Here is a 7,177-nt window from a genome sequence, read left to right on the forward strand (position 1 = left end):
GTAAACTTTTTGCTAAGGTAGTATATGGCATGCTCTTTTCGACCAGACTCGTCATGCTGTCCCAATACACACCCCATCGAGTTCTCAGTCACTGACAGGTACATTATCAGAGGTCTCCCAGGAACTGGAGGTATAAGGATTGGAGGTTTCTGTAAATACTCCTTTATCTTATCAAAAGCTTTCTGACAATCATCATTCCACTTGATCGCCTGATTCTTTCTTAGCAATTTGAAAATTGGTTCACATGTGGCAGTTAGGTGAGATATGAACCTTGCAATGTAGTTCAACCTCCCTAAAAACCCACGGACTTGCTTCTCCGTTTTCGGTTCAGGCATCTCTTGAATAGCTTTGACTTTTGCTGGATCAACCTCAATCCCTTTCTCACTGACAATGAAGCCTAAAAGCTTCCCTGATCTCACCCCAAACGTACACTTGTTCGGATTCAACCTCAGCTTGAACTTTCTCAACCGGTCAAACAGCTTCTACAAATTAACCAGGTGCTCCTCTTCTGTCTGCGACTTCGCAATCATATCATCTACGTACACTTCAATTTCTTTGTGCATCATGTCATGAAAAAGAGTTGTCATTGCCCTCTGATAGGTAGCACCAGCTTTTCTGTTTTTGGTTCAGGCGTTTCTCGAATAGCTTTGACTTTTGCTGGATCAACCTCAATCCCTTTCTCATTGACAATGAAGCCTAACAGCTTCCCGGATCTCACCCCAAATGTACACTTGTTCGGGTTCAGCCTTAGTTTGAACTTTCTCAGCCTTTTAAACAATTTCTACAAATTTACCAGGTGCTCCTCTTCTGTCTGCGACTTTGCAATCATATCATCCACGTACACTTCAATCTCTTTGTCCATCATGTCATGAAAGAGAGTCGTCATAGCCCTCTGATAGGTAGCACCGACATTCTTCAGCCCAAATGGTATTACCTTATAGCAGAACGTTCCCCAAGGTGTAATGAATGTCGTCTTTTCCATGTCTTCTGGCGCCATCTTAATCTGATTATAACCAGAAAAGCCGTCCATGAAAGAGAAAACCGAGGATTGAGCCGTATTATCAACCAATACATCAATGTGAGGTAATGGGAAATCATCTTTCGGACTCGCTCTATTCAAATCCCGGTAATCGACACACATTCTGACTTTGCCGTCCTTCTTCGGCACGGGAACAATGTTGGCCACCCACGGGGGATAAGTTGTCACTGACAGAAAACCCGCGTCCAACTGCTTCTGAACCTCTTCCTTGATCTTAACAGCCATATCAGGACTAGTTCTCCGAAGCTTCTGCTTGACTGAAGGACAATCTTCTCGGAGAGGTAGCCTATGCACCACAATATCGGTATCCAACCCAGGCATATCTTGATACGACCAGGCGAATATCTCCACATATTCTCTCAGCATCTCAATCAACCTTCTCTTGACATCTTCCTTCAAAGCAGCCCCGATCTTAATATCTTTTCTGGCATCCTCAGTACCAAGATTAATAACTTCCAACTCCTCCTGATGAGGTTGGATGACCCTTTCCTCCTGCTTCAACAATCTGACCAATTCTTTAGGGAGTTCACAGACTTCTTCACTCTCCTCTTCAGCTTGGTAGATGGGATTATTGAAATCATACTGAGCCATAACAGCACTGTTCATAGTGGAGTCCGTAAGATCGATTCTGCATGTTTAATGCTTTGTTTTAGAAAAAAGAGTTCAAGAAAGTCACAAAAAACAAAAACATTGCCATTTTTATTTTTGAAAAATGAAAACAAAACAGAAAGACAGGGATCACAAAGTTGTTTGCAAAACGTCCTTTATTAATGATATCATTGGAAAAACATGATGAGGCCCTACAATGAACCACTACGCCTTGGGCAGGACGTAGGGTTTTGTGCAAAATGAAAAACAAAAGAAAATTACTCTGTTTGAAGAGTAACTTGGACCACTTCTTCTGCTGTCCAGTTGTTGATTGACTCCCCTGGTGCACACGGGCGAACCCAGTTGTCCAGATCACAATCACTGTCCTCGTCTTCACTACTGGTTGCAAAGACATCACCGTGATTCATCAGCCCCGCGCTGGTAAAGGTACTCGGACCTGTTTGCACACCCTGCTCCGCCTGCAGAGGTTGATAACCAATACCGAACTTGTCCTCCTTGACGGGCAGGTCCACCATCTTGCCCCAGTCTTCTGCATTGCCCGAGTTGACAACCTCCATGGCCTGTTTGTACGATGCAATTGAGGCACTTGGCTTCTTCTGCTCAGCAAAAGCCACCCTCTCAAGAGCAACAGTCTCCAATGCCTGGCATAAAGTCTCGTGGATCTCGCCATCCACCTCTACATACTTGAATGAAGATAGGTGACTTACCAGAATGTCTTCTTCACCGCACACAGTCACAATCTGACCGTTCCAAACATACTTCAACTTCTGGTGGAGAGTTGACGAAACTGCCCCAGCTGCGTGAATCCAAGGACACCCCAACAAACAACTATATGCGGGCTGGATGTCCATCACATAGAAGATGATATCAAAAACCTCCGGGCCAATCTTCACCGGCAATGTGACTTCACCAAAGACAGACCGTTTGGATCCATCAAAAGCACGAACAATCAGATCGCTCGGAGTGAGTACAACCCCCTCAACATCAATCTTACCTAGAATCTTCTTAGGCAGCACATTCAAAGACGAGCCTGTGTCAACTAACACATGAGACAACACTGCACCCTTACACTCCATAGTGATATGCAGGGCCTTGTTATGGTTGCGACCTTCAGGCGTCAAGTCCAAATCTGTGAACCCCACACCATGCCTGGTACTCACATTGGCAATCACACCCTCCAACTGGTTGACAGAAATCTCCTGAGGTACGTAAGCTAGATTCAACATCTTCAACAAGGCATTACGGTGCGCCTCAGAGCACAGAAGCAATGAGAGGATAGAAATCTTGGACGGAGTCTGATTCAACTGATCTACAATCTTGTAGTCACTCTTCTTGATTATCTTCATGAACTCCTCCACATCTTTCTCAAACGACCCCTCGGGTGCTTCCTTTTGAGCAGGTTCTTCATCAACCACAGTCTGTTTACCTTTGGCCTTGGCAAGAGCCTCGACATTATTGTCTCTCAACGGTTGTGGAGCAAACAGACGACTGTCGCACCCCAAAATTTGACTTTGGCTTTGTTGACCACATCTTGATTAATCTCGTTGTCTCGTATTCATCTCAATTTCTTAAACTTCGCGTGACAACTGGTTTGATTAGGTTTTGTGTGTTTTCGTTGCTTACTGTGTTGTATTTCGTTGTTTTAGCAAAACCTGGCCGATATCGTTGCCTCGTATTTATCTCGCTTATCTCTTTTGTGCGTGGCATCGCTTCGATTAGGTTTTGTGCATTTTTATCTATTTAATTGTTTGTTTGTCGGTATTTTGACTGTATTTCGAATATATTAGAGTTTTCATATTGTCCGATTATTTGTGATTGTGTTTGTCAGCGTGAGTGGGGAGGGAATGATCATTATTACAGGTACAGTTGGTGACTTGTTGGTGACTTATTGGTGACTTGTGATCCTGTTGGTGACTATTGGTTCAGAATTTTGGGGTCTCAGATGACTTTGGGTTTCAGATGAATTTGTGGTTCCGAGTTCAAGCCGAAGCTTTGATCCTGTGTTCCGAGAGACACAGCCAACCAGTCCAGTCTGCATCATTTGCATCATAGCATATTTATTTTTCAAAAGAAATGCAATAAAAAAAAATACAAAAAAAAAGAAAAAAAAAGAAAAAGAAAGAAAAAAAAACTAATCCCTGCATGCATATCATTTCTCAGGTACATTCCAGAGCTTGTTCACTGATAGAGATGGCAACACTCCCAGAGTCGAAGCGGAAGACTTGTTCCTACAGCTTTCACCGTGAACCTTTGACGTCTCTGATTGAGTTGAGTAACCTTATGACCAGTGGTAACCAGAAGGGGTTTGTTGACCAGTATGGAGATATTCTGACACTGTTGAAGATGGTAGTCGATCCGGTGCCGTTGCAGACTCTTCTACAGTTCTACGACCCAGAGCTTCATTGTTTCACCTTTCAAGATTATCAGTTGGCGCCTACTCTTGAGGAGTACTCCATTCTGCTGAGTGTCCCGGTCCGGTATCAGGTTCCTTTCTTGGATGTGCCCAAGGAGGTTGATTTTAGAGTTGTTGCCAGAGCTCTCCATTTGGGTATCAAGGAAGTCAGTGATAGTTGGAAGTCCAGTGGGGATGTTGTAGGATTGCCTTTGAAGTTTCTGTTGAGGGTAGCTAGAGAAGAAGCGGAGAAGGGAAGTTGGGAAGCCTTTCATGCTCAGTTGGCCGTCATGATCTATGGGATCGTCTTGTTTCCGAGTATGCCCAATTTTGTTGACTATGCTGCAGTCTGTATTTTCATTGGAGGAAATCCAGTTCCTACTCTGTTAGCTGACACTTACTATGCTATTCACAGTAGGCATGGTAAGGGTGGGGCTATCAGGTGTTGTCTCTCGCTTTTGCTCAGATGGTTCTTGTCTCTCCTGCCAGTCAGTGGACCTTTTGTGGATGCTCAGAGCACGCGTAAGTGGACTCAGAGGGTTATGTCTCTTACCTCCTATGATATCAGATGGCAATCTTACCGGATGGATGTGCGTAACGTCATTATGAGCTGTGGAGGATTCCGTAATGTGCCACTCGTAGGGACTAGGGGTTGCATCAATTACAACCCGGTTCTTTCTCTTCGCCAGTTGGGGTTTGTGATGAAGGGAAGACCACTTGAGGCTGAGGTAGCTGAAAGTGTGTATTTTGAGAAACAGAGTGACCCGGATAGATTGGAGCAGATAGGGAGAGCTTGGAAGTCTATTGGTGTGAAGGATGGATCTGTCTTAGGGAAGAAGTTTGCCGTTGCTACGCCTGATTACACTGATTGGGTCAAGGAGAGAGTAGAAACTTTGTTGTTACCCTACGATAGGATGGAGCCGTTGCAGGAGAAACCACCTTTGATCCTTGCTGAGAGTGTGCCTGCGGAGCACTACAAGCAAGCCCTGATGGAGAATCGCCGTTTGAGAGAGAAGGAGCAAGATACCCAGATGGAGCTGTACAAAGCCAAAGCTGATAGGTTGAACTTGGTTCATCAACTCAGAGGAGTGCGAGAAGAAGATGCTAGCAGACTAAGAAGCAAGAAGAGATCCTACGAGGAGGTGGAGAGCATGTTAGATGCAGAACACCGGGAGTGCTTGAGGTTGCAGAGGGTTGAGGCCAGCTATCAGAAGAAGATCAGAGACTTGGAGAAGCAACTCAGAGATAAAGACATCCAGTTGAAGAAGGAAGTAGACTTGAGACAGGCATCAGAGAACCACCTTGGAGGAGAAGTGGTAGAGCTTAGACGACAACTGAAGGAGAAGATCACTCTTTTGCCAGAATGTTCAGAATGTGACCTGTTGATAGACCAGTGTCAATACTTGAAGACTCTCATTCCGGGAGGCCGTTTGTCTTAGCTTGTATCTTCGATGTGTATGTTGAGAATCACCTCCAGGCTTGTTGGATGGGATTCATTGTTGTACTCCGATTGTTTGGATTTTCTCTGTCGACTTTGTTGTATGATCCTGTTACTCATATAGATGAGGTTGTTGGTTTCACCTTGTACTCATCACCCTTGTGTATGTTGTTTCTGTGCTTCTGTGTTGTTCTTGCTGCAGGTTGCCATCTTTTGAGGATGACTCAGGCTCTTTGAATGCCTGAGGAATGAACATATCATGTGCATCATACGCATCATTAGCACCATACTCATATCATTTTGCATAACAGGTGTTCTTGGTCGTGACTTCTCACTCTTGGTTCCTGTTCAGGCAGGATAGCTGATCAACGTCCGCACCGCTACTCAACAAGACTGAATCAACAGAGAGGTATGGATCAAGTTCAAGCAGAGTTGGCTGAGATGAAGGCTAACATGGCCCAGTTTATGAATATGATGCAAGGGGTTGCACAAGGTCAAGAAGAACTTCGAGCCATGGTTCAGAGACAAGAGGCTGCAATTCCACCGGTCAACCATGCTCCGCCAGAGGGAGGCCCGGTCAATGATAATAATGTTGCTGCTGCTGTACCCATCAACAACTATGCTGTAGGTGATGAGTTGGGGGGTATTCGAATCAACGGTCAACCTATTGTTCCAGATGCCGCTAATGCCAGAGCAGTCCGTGCCCCGGCCCGTAATCCTGCTCCGATTGTTGACAGACAAGAGGATATGTTCTCTCTGCTCAGTGAAGACGAAGACGTTCTGGGAAGGGTTAATGAGAGGGATCGTAAAGTTGATGCCCTTGCTGAGAAAATTAGAGCTATGGAATGTCAGAATTCTCTCGGTTTTGATGTTACCAATATGGGGTTGGTTGAAGGTTTGAGAATCCCACACAAGTTCAAAGCACCGTCCTTCGATAAATACAACGGTACTTCTTGCCCTCGCACCCATGTGCAGGCTTATTATCGAAAAATCTCTGCGTATACAGATGATGAAAAGATGTGGATGTATTTTTTCCAAGATAGTCTATCTGGGGCTTCTTTGGACTGGTACATGGAATTGAAGAGAGATTCTATCCGCTGTTGGAGGGATCTGGGTGAGGCCTTCTTGAGGCAATACAAACACAACATGGACATGGCACCGAGCCGGACTCAGCTGCAGAGTCTTTGTCAGAAATCCAATGAAAGCTTCAAGGAGTATGCCCAGAGGTGGCGTGAACTGGCTGCTAGAGTTCAACCCCCTATGCTGGAGAGGGAGTTGACAGATATGTTTATCGGTACTCTTCAGGGTGTGTTTATGGACCGGATGGGGAGCTGCCCATTCGGTAGTTTTTCTGATGTTGTCATTTGTGGAGAGAGGACTGAGAGCTTGATTAAAACTGGGAAGATCCAAGATGCTGGTTCCTCTTCTTCTAAGAAGCCGTTTGCTGGGGCACCTCGTCGAAGAGAGGGTGAAACTAATGCTGTTCAACACCGCAGAGATCAGAACAGAATTGAATACCGTCAAACTGCTGCAGTAACCATTCCGGCACCTCAACCTCGTCAACAACAACAAAGAGTTCAACAACCGCAACAACAACAACAACAGCAACGTTCGTATCAGCCCAGACAAAGGATGCCTGATCGACGTTTTGATTCACTACCCATGTCGTACGCCGAACTGCTGCCCGAACTACTCAGGT

This window comes from Lathyrus oleraceus, chromosome 5, assembly GCF_024323335.1.
Source record: "Lathyrus oleraceus cultivar Zhongwan6 chromosome 5, CAAS_Psat_ZW6_1.0, whole genome shotgun sequence".
NCBI classification, from domain to species: Eukaryota; Viridiplantae; Streptophyta; class Magnoliopsida; order Fabales; family Fabaceae; genus Lathyrus; species Lathyrus oleraceus.